Source organism: Phodopus roborovskii, unplaced genomic scaffold, assembly GCF_943737965.1.
Source record: "Phodopus roborovskii unplaced genomic scaffold, PHOROB, whole genome shotgun sequence".
Lineage (NCBI taxonomy): Eukaryota > Metazoa > Chordata > Mammalia > Rodentia > Cricetidae > Phodopus > Phodopus roborovskii.
This window is the reverse complement of record NW_026126962.1, coordinates 421,292-434,057: the sequence shown is the minus strand read 5'-3', so window position 1 is coordinate 434,057 and position 12,766 is coordinate 421,292. Positions and strand designations below refer to the sequence as shown.

At 44.1% G+C, this 12,766-nt stretch overlaps 1 protein-coding gene across 1 annotated transcript in view; it reads left to right on the top strand.

Moving 5' to 3' along the window:
* The first annotated feature begins 2,587 nt into the window (after window positions 1-2,587).
* Add2 (adducin 2) overlaps window positions 2,588-12,766 on the top strand; it is an 80,772-nt gene continuing 70,593 nt past the window's right edge. The window contains exon 1 of the mRNA XM_051175018.1: window positions 2,588-2,628. The gene's annotated coding sequence lies outside the window, so the exon portion shown is untranslated. The remainder of the gene's footprint in view (window positions 2,629-12,766) is intronic.

The following is a 12,766-nucleotide window of genomic DNA, read 5'->3' as shown; positions in this document are numbered from 1 at the left end:
GCAGAGAAACAGTCATGCTGACATTTGAGCTACATGTCTGCAGGCTGTCCTGGGGTGGTTGTGAGTCTTTCCAGATTGCCTCAGTCGCCTCTCACCCCACCTCTATACTGCTGAGTGCTGGAACTTTGGACCTCACTCTGCCACTGGACTACAGTTCTAGCTCTAGAGTGTCCATTCTCAGATGCCTGTGTGCAATGGAATCATCAGAGGACTTGCTTGAAATATTTGTGGGTGAGGGAAAAGGCTTGCTAAATGTTCTAGTTTCCTCATATTGCTGTGTCAAACACCATGACCAAAGACAACTTGAAGATCACTTCCAGATCACAATCTATTGAGATAATGTCAGGAGAGGAGCTCAAGCAGGAACTTGAAGAAGAACCCATGGAAAAATATTTCTGGCTGGCCCATTCAGCCAGCTAGCTTTCTTAGATAGGCCTGTACCACCTGCCCAGGGAATTGTGTTGCCTAAAGCGGCCGAGCCTTCCTACACTAATTAACAATCAAGGAAATCACCCCACCAACATGCCCACAGGTCAGTCTGTTCTGGGCAATCCTTCAATTGAGGCTTTCCTATCAGATGACTCTAGGACAGCAGTTCTCAACCTGTGAGTCTCAACCCACATGGGGGTCACACATCAGATAACCTGCATATCAGATATTTACATTATAATTCATAATAGTAACAAAATTACAGTTATGACATAGCAATAAAATAATTTTGTGGCTGGGGATCACCATAAGATGTGGACCTGTATTAAAAGGTCACAACATTAGGAAGGTTGAAAACCACTGCCCTACAAGAGGGAGGAATAATAAGAAAAGGCTACAGAAACCCACAGAGACAGCTGACCTGAACAAGGGAGAGTTAATGGACCCAATAGTGATAGCTGGGAAACCAGCATTGGACTGACTCAGACCCCCTGAACATGGGTCTCAGTTAGAAGGCCTGGGAGTCTAAGGGACCTCTGACAGTGGAACCAGGTTGTATCCCTGGTGCTCAAAAGGACTTTGGGAGTATATTCCCTATGGAGGGATATTCCCTTAGCCTAGAGGCAGGAGGGAGGGCCTAGTCCCTACTCCAAATGACTTGACAGACTTTGATGATCCCTCCTGGAAGGCATCACTCTCCCTGTGGAGTGTGTGTGTGTGTGTGTGTGTGTGTGTGTGTGTGTGTGTGTGTGTAGGGGGAGGGGATGAGATGGGAGAAGCGTGGGGGACATGGAAGGGAGGAAGAGGGATCTGTGATTGATATGTAAAATAAGAAGAAAAATATATATAAAGAAAACCACTGCCCTAAACTATGTCAAGCTAACAAAGCTCACTAGGACAGTGGGTAGGTAAGATGCTTCCTGAGCAAGCATGAGAACCTGAGCCCTGATTCCCAACACTGAAAGCAAAAGCCAAACATAGCACTACATTCCCATGTTTGTGCTATTGGCTGGCTGGTCAGCCTAGCCAAGACAGCAACTTCCAAATTCAATGAAAGATGCTATAAAATTAGGTAGAATGTGATAGAAAACATCTGAGGTCAACTTACGAACTTCTACGAGCTTCATACATGTACCACCACCACCCCACCCCACCCCACCCCCATCCAACATGTATATAAATGTCCATTCCTCTGCAGCTTGCAGGCTTACAGAGATTTGGGCCTAATGCTACTGGGATCTGATGGTTGCTGTTGGGAACTTTGGAAGAGCAGAGCTGCTCCAGTCTGGCTTGGCATCAGTAGTCAGAGGCTTTTCTGGAGGCTGATTATTTTGATACTCACATTTCTAAAAGTTTTGGGAGTGAATAGCAATTACAGTGTTTTGGAGGAAGCAGGTTGGCCGGGTAAGGCCCCGATTACCTGTGACATCCTGTTTTCCAATCCTGCCACAAGTATTCGAAAAGGCCCAGGAAACAAATACCTTCTTTTCAGGTATTTGCTAGCAGCAGACAGGCTCACAGAGTTAGGTGGGATCCTCAAGGTCACAATGCTAGGTAGTGGCAGGTGTAAAGGTGGCTTTCCCACTCAGCCACTGGGGGCTGTCCAGAGAGGGGATAGGGAGATGTGCAAGGGGCCAGAGGAAGCAGAGGCAGTGCTTGTTGCAGGAGCAAGCCCCCAGCCTAGTTAAAGATGACGTCAGAATTAGAATCAGAATCATTCTGGTTAGGAATTCAGTCATCCAGTGAATAGCTAACAACACTGAACGTTACTTTCTAAAGGCAAGATGTCCTTCTGAGACCCTAAATAAAGAGTGTGAGACAAGTGTGGCTTGCTCAGGGATTTTTCAGAGGGGCAGGTTCTGCCTTAGGCCCAGGCTGCTGCAGGGCGCGGACGGGCGGGGACGCTGCAATGAGCTGGGCTCTGGAGGGGGCGCTGCGCACTCATCCGGCCTTTTGTCAGCACGCATTGCCGGGAGCTCGCACTTCTTCCAGCCTCCTGCAGGCTCTGGACTTGACTCTGACTGCAGCTCTCGCCGCAGGGACGCTGATCTAGGGCCTTTGTCCCGAGCTGCAGGATGAGCGGGAAGTACCACGCAGCAGTGTAGCTGTGCGCCAGGAAAGTGGGTCCCAGAGACGAGGAACACCGCCCAGAAGTGCTGGGGGGCAACTGGGGATGGATGCGAGGCCGCTGCATGTGAGGTAGGGCACCGAAGAAGTAACAGGGTGGGCACCACAGCGGGTGGATCCCTAGGATGCTGGAGCCACAGAATGACGGCGAGCTCCGCGGCAGCCAGGGAGTGGCTGCGCCCGCGCAGGAGCTGGCTCCTGGGTACACCTGCGACTCTGCAGATCTGTCACACTGAGCTCTGGTGATGGGCCTGAATGCGGATATAGGGTATTCCTGGGTTCGCGATGCCTGTTGGTGTAGCCCTCTCGGAGGGCCTCCCGGGCCGCCGCCCAGCCAGATATAGGCAGGATGTGCGCCTGTTCAGCTGAGCGCTCCTTGGTTCGGATTCACAAGATACGCCAACCTGGCTGCGTGCAAAGGGGCTGGCAGGGCAGATGCAGAGGATGGGAGGGAGACAACTAGGGTTTGGGTTTTTATGTTATCCCAGAGCTTTGAGGGTGAAGTAGGGGAGGCCACTGTCCCTCAGGAGATGTTATCGGCTAGTTCATCTTTAGAGCCCACCTTTCCTTTCTCTGTGTTTCTTCTCCTCCTGTTCTGCACCCCAGGGAGAAACAGAGAATGCCGCTCTGGATCCAGGGTCCAGCAGTTACTTGTTGTGAAATCACAACCACAACCTGCCAGGTGTTGGGGGAGGGGAGGGCAGGGTAGGGCAGGGCGACTGCTTTAGGATGACAGGCCTGCAACTGGCCTATTGTCTGGATTTTCAGTCTCCTTCCCTTTCTATCCTTAATCTCCATCCACTGTCAGAAGTGAATAAATAAACATATAAAAAGCAAGTCTCTGCCTACACTATCAAATCCTTTTTAAAAATTGTCTTCATGACACACAAATCATTACCACCCCTCTTTATGCCCATTCCTGGCAGTTTGTCATCAAGAGCTAAGTGTTTCAAACAAGCTCATAATAATAGAAATCAAATCTTAGGTTCTTGCATGGAGATTTCTGACTACAGGCAAGGAAGGGCTGGTTCTCCATCCTCAGTGGAGCAAAGGGACACTGCATTGGAGCTAGCTGGGGCTGTCATGTGTTTAACCTGTGTTTTGAGCAGTATTCACATGAACAGTATTGAGAAGTTATGTTTCACTGGCTTTAAATGACCATGGCTATAGAAAACAATAAACACATCAGACTTGCAACACACTTTCCCACTGGTATAAATACGGATAACATGTTAGAAATTATATTGAATATTTTTGCCCTTTTTCAAACCATGGTTTGTGGTGCTGAGCACAGTAAGCGGGTGCTCTACCCCTGAGCTATACCTCCAGCTCAGTGTGTTTGCCTTCTGTCCTTCATTATGTAAAGTGGACAGATGTCTCTCAGTGACTGTTGACCAGGATCTTGCCTAGCACACTCTCACTTCCCAACCTAAGGTACAAGTAGTGACAAACTCTTCACTGTGAAGATGGCATAACATGTTTTGAAACCCACAGATTAATCATTCTTTGACCCGAAGTCTTTCTTGTCCCCCCAAGTTCTTCCTTGTGTTATTTCTTGTCCATCAAATCACTCAGGCTGATTAGAAGTGGGCTTGTCCCATGTATATTACTGAACCCTGGGCTTGGGGTAGAACTCACTTCAAACATTACTATATTGTTGAAGATTACTTTACTATATTGTTGAATATAATTGGGGGGGGGTGAATAAGTTCTCAATATGCATCCCAGGCTGGCTACAAACTCACCAGCCCCTGCCTTAGTTTTCTGAGTAATGGGATGACAGGCTTGCACTGTGAGGCTCAGATAACCCACAGCTATTTTTTTTTTAAGTATACAGATGGGTGTGTGGGGGTGTGGGTGCGCACATGCACACACATGTGTTGGCAGAGAGTTTGTGTTAAGTTTAAAATATATATGTGGCATTGAAAATATGGACAGTCAACAAGGATTCATAAAATATAACAAGGTAGCAAGTGTAGGGGAAAGGAAGCAAGATAGAATTATAGGCAGCCGAGGAACCTTCCAGGAAGTTGGGGAAGGTAGCTGACCAGCCACATGTCTGTGTTTTATTTGTAAACATATTCACTCATTGTTTATCCAGTGAACATTCATAAGAACCTACTAGACCCTTGGTTTGGTGAGAAGTTCTGGAAACAAAGAGGTGATATAGATGGACATGGACTCCACCCTGATAGCATTTCAGGACACATGCATGAAGACATAGTCACAAAGGAATCTCTCAGATGCATCATTACAAGTGTGATAAGCATTGTCTTGGATGACATCACTCCTCCAGAGTATAAAACAGGAGAACTTCTTAAGAGAAGCAGGAGAGCAGAGCCATTCCCAGGACCAGGAAGGCCCCATCCCCAGACACAGCATGTGGGACCAGGAAATCCATTCTTTCCTTTTCAGGCACAGGGCAAGTTTCATAGGCTTGGTCTGACCTCAGGTCTCTCACACCTTGGGTGTTCTGAGGTTATATACATTTCCCGGGACCTATGTATTCTCTAAAATGAGTGACTTCATCCTAGTGATAATCTTGGCTAATTCATAAAGAGAAATGTGTTCAAGATAGTCTTGGGGTTCTACATTGCCTTGTTAGAATAGAACTGATGAATCAGTCACAGCATGGGCAAAGGGAGGGCATTTTAATAGAGTGCACAGAAGAGGAAGAGGCTGGTCTGTACAGGGCGTAGGTTGGTCAGGCTCAGAGGAGCAGCTCCTGATGGTTACTGCCATTGGTAAGGAATGAGAGGGTCATGCCAAATGCACCTTCCCATAGATCGACTTGGAGCCACATATTAGTAGCAGCTGATGTAGTGGAAGTGTGACATAGACATTGCACGTGTTGATTTTCAGATAATTGGATTGCATAAGGACTGACTCCCATTAAGTACCTTACACCCAGGCAAGTGGGTACAGTGGTGGAGTGGAGCACAGTTCCTGACTTACTAGCTGTGAGAGTTTGGGCAAGTTAATTGCCTCTCTATTCTCCAGAACCCTCTCATGACAACACAAGACTAAGTGTATGATGTTGCTTTCCTAAGGACTAGTGAGTTTTACACATGGGAATCTCAGGACACAAACTGACACTCCTTAGACAGTAGCTGTGACTATTTTTATTACTGTAAAATTAAACAGCAACCAGCTTATGTAGGCACTCCAGGGTGGCTTGGTGGCAGAATTTTAAATACTATATCTGATTACCTTCAAGTGGCTGTGTTTGGGGGGAGGGGCTATTAGCATTGTTTTGTAGGCATGCTGTGAGCCATGTCTGTACTGCCACTGTCAACATCAAGTGCAGAAAGTGACAATGAGGAGAGAAATGGTCTGAGGCATCATTTTTTTTTCATGGTTTTGCTTTTGAGACAGGATCTTTGTAGTACTAGCCCACACCTGCTGCTGGCCTAGAACTACTATGTGGCCCAGGTTGGCCTCAAACAATCCTTCTCCAGTATCTGATTCCACTCTTGGAGCCACCACACCTACCATTGTTAAAATCAGAATGGTATTTAGGGTTTCTTCAAGATTCTATTACTCATTTCAGATTGTATGTGGGACAGTTTAAAATTGTTGTATTATTTAGATTTTTGCAGCAGAAGGATGATTTCAAACTCATAGCAATCATCTGGCTTGTTTCAGCAATAAAATTTTATTACATATATTTGGTGTGTCTATGTGTTTACATATGTGTCTGTGTACATAGGTGCCACAGTCCACATGTTTAAGTCAGAGAACAACTAGTGGGGGTCAGTTCTCCTTTTTCAAATATGGGCCCAACAGTGGAGCTCGGGTCATCACACTTGTTGCTTGGCAAGTATCCTTACCAACTGAGCCATCTCACTGGCCCTATTGGCATTTTAGTTACTTGAGAATTCTAAGAATATGCATATTCAAGTTACATTTTACTGAAAGTACCAAAGTTCAACTGGGATGTCCCTTGAGTCCCTGAGAAGTATTGTTTCCCTTCAAGAGGGATTTCTGTCCCCTGGAACTGTATTCCAGGACACCACCAGGATTATTGAGTAACATTTCTGAATCTCTAAAAGAAATTGCAATGCCAGTGTCCAACCTGTCTGCTGAAGGACTAGCCTAAAAGAATTTTAGGGCTGTAGTACCAAAAATGGCTGTTGTCTTCAACTACCACACCTATCTCTCACACTCGGATGGTACTTATGGAATGGCAAGAAAGGTCAGAGATGCCCTGGGAATAGCTTGTAGATGACAGTGAATGCAATGAAAACAGTGACATACAAAGTTCAATGGTACCAATTAAAACTAATTTATTGGAAATCTTATTCTATATGTTTTCAAAAATTATTATTAATTATATTAAATTATGGGGTATGGTACAGTGAATTGTTCTATATATGAAGTGAGTAATTATTGAATCAAGATAGTTCATGTGTTCTGCTCCTGAGAGGCTTTTTGGTTTTGACCACCATGAAGTAGCATGCTTCTCTTTTGGGTTCACTGTGGTATTTTGATACATGTCTACAATGTGTTCTGACAAAACAAAGGCAATGTTTCCACCCTCTCATGACTTCACATTTGCAGCCTTCTGGCCCTTGCCTTTTAGCTACTGTAAAACTTGGAATAGATTGTTGCAAGCTCTCATCCCCTCATGAAAATCAGAATTTACACCTTTTATCAATCATGTTTGAGTACCTGTTTCCTAACCTCCTTCTAATCCTCTCCAATTCACACATTCCAGCCTCTGAAAGTCACTATTATGCATTCTTCTTATTATTATTATTTTTAAGACACCAAAGGCTAAGGAAATGGCTCAATTGGCAGAGTCCTTGTCTAACAGGTATAAAGAAGGGTTTGATCATCAGCACTCCATAGACCAGGTGTGGAACACTGTGTCTGTAATCCCAGCACTGGGCAGTTAGAGGCAGGAAGATCAGTAGTTCAAAGTCACTACAGGAGGCACTGTCTCAAAATAACAAAAACAGAAGAAGAAAATGAGGACTGCCATGTGACACATGAGAGAGAATATGCAGGACTTTTCTGAGTCTTGCTTATTTCGCTTAACATAATGCCTTTAGTTTTGTCTAGCAGTAGAGAAGCCATTCTTTTTCATTATTGATGAATACTCCATAGTGTGCAATGCAACATTTTCTTTAACCATTCATCTGTGGTTGGGCTTCTAGGTTGGCTCCAAGTGATGGGCATTGAAGTAGTGCTGTGGTAGATGTTGGTGTAAGGTGTCTTCTTTATATGATAGGTGCTGTTTTGTTTGGATCTATGCCCAGAGCAAGATGACTGGGTTGAATAGTAGAGGCACAATTTTTACCTAATTATTTATTTATGTGTGTTTATGTGTACCACATGTATGCAGGTACCCTGGGAGGCTAAAAGAGTGTGTTGGGTCTCCTGGAGCTGGAGTTAAGGCAGGTGTTAGCTGCCTGATGGTGCTGGGAACCAATCCTGGGTCTTCCATAAGAACAACAAGCACTTTTTTTTTTTTTTTTTTTTTTTTTTTTTTTTTTTTTGGCTTTTTGAGACAGGGTTTCTCTGTGTAGCTTTGGAGACTGTCCTGGAAATAGCTCTTGTAGACCAGACTGGTCTCAAACTCAGAGTTCCTCCTGCCTCTGCCTCCCGAGTACTGGGAATAAAGGTGTGTGCCACCAACGCCCAGCTTCAACAAGCACTCTTAACTGCTGTGACGTCCCTCCAGCCCCGTCTTTTAAACAAGAATTTGTTGGTGAAATCTGTATGCAGTTTAAAAAATACAGTGGGCTAGTGAGTAGTCTTGGACAACAAACAGTAGTGCCAACAAACACTGCTAGTACTGTGCTATGTAGAGCACTAACCACCTAGCCTGGGGTGTTCTGTGGAGTACTCACCACCCAACCTAGAGTGTAGTATGTTCAGCCTATGGTGCTGTGTGGGATACTTCCTGGCATGGGGTGTTGTGTAGGGTACTGGATGCCCAGCCTCGGATGCTATATGGGACACTGCCCAGCCTGGGATGCTGTGTGGGGCACTGACTTCCCAGCATGGGGTACTGTGTGGGGCACTGGCCACCCAGCCTGGAGTGCTCTGTGTACTGGCTGCCCAGCCTGAGGCTTCTTGGAAGGATTTCAGAACTAAATCTGGACAGCTCCAGGGAACCTATTTTCTTGACACAAAACTTGTGATTCTCTTGTCAAATGTCCTTGCTTTGTTTTGTCTTAAATTTTACTGTGTGATAATGAAACCAAGGCCCTGCCTTAAAAAGTTATTTCACCAGTATGGTGCTTGTTATTTTAAAATTTCAAACTTTCTTATTCTATGTCCTTTTGGGGTTTGTTTTTAGTTTTGTTAGCCCAAGCTGATTTTGAGCTAGCACACCCCCTGCCTCAGCCTTCTGAATGCTAGGATGACAAGTGTGAGTCACCATACCTCACTCTTTCATGTCATTTTGATTTTTGCCTTTTGTGTTCTCTTTCGTGCTTAGCAATGAACCTCATTCATGTTCAGTACATATGCTTGCACTGAGCTGCTTTAAAACAACATAATTGGATTTTTCTAACTAATATTAATAAATGTTAATATTTATTCTGTGACAGATTTGTTGTTCTAAAATTATACTTTACATTTAAAAAATTGCAGACTCATTTCTACTAAAAGCAGCCTGAGGCTTCCTTGTTCTTGAAATCAAAGAGGTTGCAGAGGTTGCAGCATCTTTGCAGTTATTTTGCTACTAGTCTTACTTGAAGTTGTGTGTGTATTCTTTACCAAACAATGAGAGATTTACTACACTGATTTCTTTCTGCTTCCCTTACACCCATTAACTTCTTACTTTAGGAAGTTCTTGGCTTAATGGCTAGTTGATATCTGTTTGAATTTTAATCTTGTGTGCTTCTATTTGTATTGATCTCCTAACTGTGCTCATAGTATCTGGGCTGAGTTATAAAGGCTTCTGCATAACTCTTTCCTATATTCAATCTTCACTTCTACAATCTTCACTTCTACTTTTTTGGATTTTTTTCAGACAATGTAATGTATTGTTGGTTCTTGCTTGTGTAAGAATTAATGTTTCTACCATACAACAATACTTTTGTAATTCCTCATCAAACTCTTCACCTCAATACTCTACATATTATTTTTAATCTTCTGTTAATCTTCAAGTTAATGGAAGGTATGTTTGCTGTCTGTACCAAAATACAAAACAAAACAAAAAAGCAAAATAGAACAAACTCAGGGTTGTGGAGATGATTGGTGGATAAAGCACTTCCCACATAAGCATGAGGATTGGAGTTTGGATCCCAAGAACCCCACATAAATGCCAAGTGGGCATGAACCACCTGTAAATCCAGAACTAGGAAGGGGATCTGAAGAGCAAGACAGCTAGCCTAGCTGTATCAGTGAACTCTGGTTTTAACTGAAAGACTGAGCCTCAGTGAAACAGGTGGAGAATCATGGAAGATATCCAGCAGTAGCCTCATACACACATACTTATACATACATGTGTGTTCACACACATAAAGACACACATGCACAACACACATTCACATGAAAAAGGAAAAAAAAAACACTGATAGGAAGTCTAGGAAATTGTTAGTTCTTCTCTCTATACAACAACTAATCAATTATTGCTTTTTGCAATGCTGGGCACTGCATATGCTCAGCAAACATTCAACTACTGATATACCCCTAGTTCCTTGGTGATTATTTGTTCTAAATAAGATTTTAAAATTAGAAAACATGGGGGCTAGAGAGATGACTTAGTAGTTAAAAGTGTATACTGCTCTTGCAAAAGACCCAAGTTCAGTTCCTAGCACCTACATTGGGTGGCTCATATCCATCTGTAACTCTAGCTCTGGCACCCTCTCCTGGCCTCATGGTCATGATTCTTAGATGTACAGACGTGTACACAGACACACATTCATACATACAATTATAAAATAAAAATAAACCTTAGAAAATGGAAAACATAGAAAAGTACATGGACTAAGGTACAACTTAACAGTCCTAAAATGAATGCGTGAGTGACCACTGTGCAGATCAATCAGCAACAAAGAGTATTGCTAGCCATGAGCCCTGTAGTCTTCCTAATCCCATTTCTTCCTCCTGCTTACAGGTTTCCATTCACCTATCTTTTATACTTGCTTTTCTCTTTATACTGGGATCCCCAAGAAAAGTAGGTCAAACTTATTGCTCTTACGCTTTCACAATTGCACCATTTTTGTCTTCCTAGACTGTGGTATCTGTAACATCACTGGGATGACTCCTTTTTATATCATGGCATGAGGTGGTATTAGTCTCTGGTCCTTGGGCATGCTAGGCAAGTTCTCTCATAATGAGATATTTCTCCAGTTTCAAGATTTTTGTTTGTGTGAGCATGTATGTGTTCAGCTGGAGGCCAGAAGTCAACCTGAGATGTTATTCATGATCTGCTCTTGAGACAGGATGTGTTACTTGGCCAGGCTTGGAGCTGGCCAAGTAGGTGAGGCTGCATGGCCAGTGAACTCCAGGGATCATCCTCCTGTCTCTCCCTTGTGAGTGCAGATATTGCAATCATGTTCCAGCACACCCAGTTTTCATATGGGTCCTGGGGATTTAACACAGGTCCTCCTATTGCATGGGGAGAAGTCTAGTTGAATTCTAGAATAGTCCACAGGTTCAGTGCTCTTGTGTGGCACAGCCAGTGGTCAAGTGTGAGGGTTGATGATCAGAGAGAGTTGCAGCATGCTGACCTAGCAGCTATGAGCAAGGTCTATGGTTATCACTTCAACTGGGATAGCTGAAAATAACTATTCATTAACAGATGATGCTTGGTGCAGTAGTAAATATGGTTGTCTTATGGTTTCTATTGTGAAGAGACACCATGACCATGGCAACTCTTACAAGGAAAACATTTAATTGAGGGAGCAGCTTACAGTTTCAGAGGTTCAGTCTGTTATCATCATGCCAAGGAGCATGGTGTCATACGGGCAGGTGTGATGCTGAGAAGTAGCTGAGAATCCTTTATCTTGAAGGCAACAGGAAGTTAACTGAGGCATTGAACAGTATCCTGAGCATAGGAAACCTCAAAGTCTGCCCCCACAGTGACATACTTCCTTCAACAAGGCCATACTCACTCCAACAAAGCTACACTTCCTAATAGTGCTACTCCCTATGAGATTATGGGGGCAATTACATTCAAACTACCACAATGGCTGACACACTGGATCTGACATAGGCCTTTATTCCGTAGGCTTCAGACTTATTATGTGGCTGCTCCAAAGAAAATTTCACTTCATACCTGGATAGTCTTTCCTGGGTCCATCCTGGAAGTGGCTAGAAAATCTTACTAGGCAGGTAGCAAATCCCTTTGACTTTTCTCAGTGGTATCTCTGAGACCCTGCTTGACACCCTGAACCACATCTGTTATGCTCACAGAAGGCCAATCAGGGTCTGTGGTCATCTTGGACCTTTCACAAAGAGGGGCAATTCAAATTAGAAGAGAGGACATGATGGCTGGTCCACAGGGAAGACTCTTAGCTCCCAGAAGTGACTCCAGATCTAGCTACCAAGAAACCCAGCCAGACTCTAGTTCCTATGCCAGCAAGGCTGCATCCATCTCTTCTGGCATGCTGAATGGGATCTCTTGGATCTCATTGGCTCATGCCACTCTAGCTGAAGCATGGAATGCTCAGAGTGTCTCCCCTACCCCAATCTTACCCCCAGCTCCAGCTCAACCTCCCTGGGAGTACAATTGATCTTTGAAACAAAAATGGAATGTCTTAATTCCTATGTTCAGGATGTACCTGACTGCCTCCCTCCACATCCCACACCTATACCTTTCCTGAGTTCTGCCCTCTTCCTCCTCACAGTCCCTCCCCTACTTTGTGTCTAGCAAGTTCTTTCAGAAAGTCAGTAAAATAGGAAAACTATTGACAAGGCTAATTAAGAAAAAAAGGTGCAAATTCAGAATGCTGGAGGCAGCATATGGAACAGTAGGGAGAAGATTTGAAATAACAGGCATGTTGAGTTATCTGATGCCACGTGTGTGAGCTCTTGACAAAATGGACAGTCCTCACAGAAAATGTAAACCACCAATATTGACTTAAGGAACAGAATGTGGTGTTCCTGGATGGGAGGAACAGTGTTGCAAAGATGTCAATCCCCCACAGTTCCTACTGGCTTCCTGGTAACCCAAAGGATGTGAACTGATTCCTATTTTTACACCCCTTTGGCAATTTTCTGCAGCGCTCAGAAAGGGGAGTTAAACGTC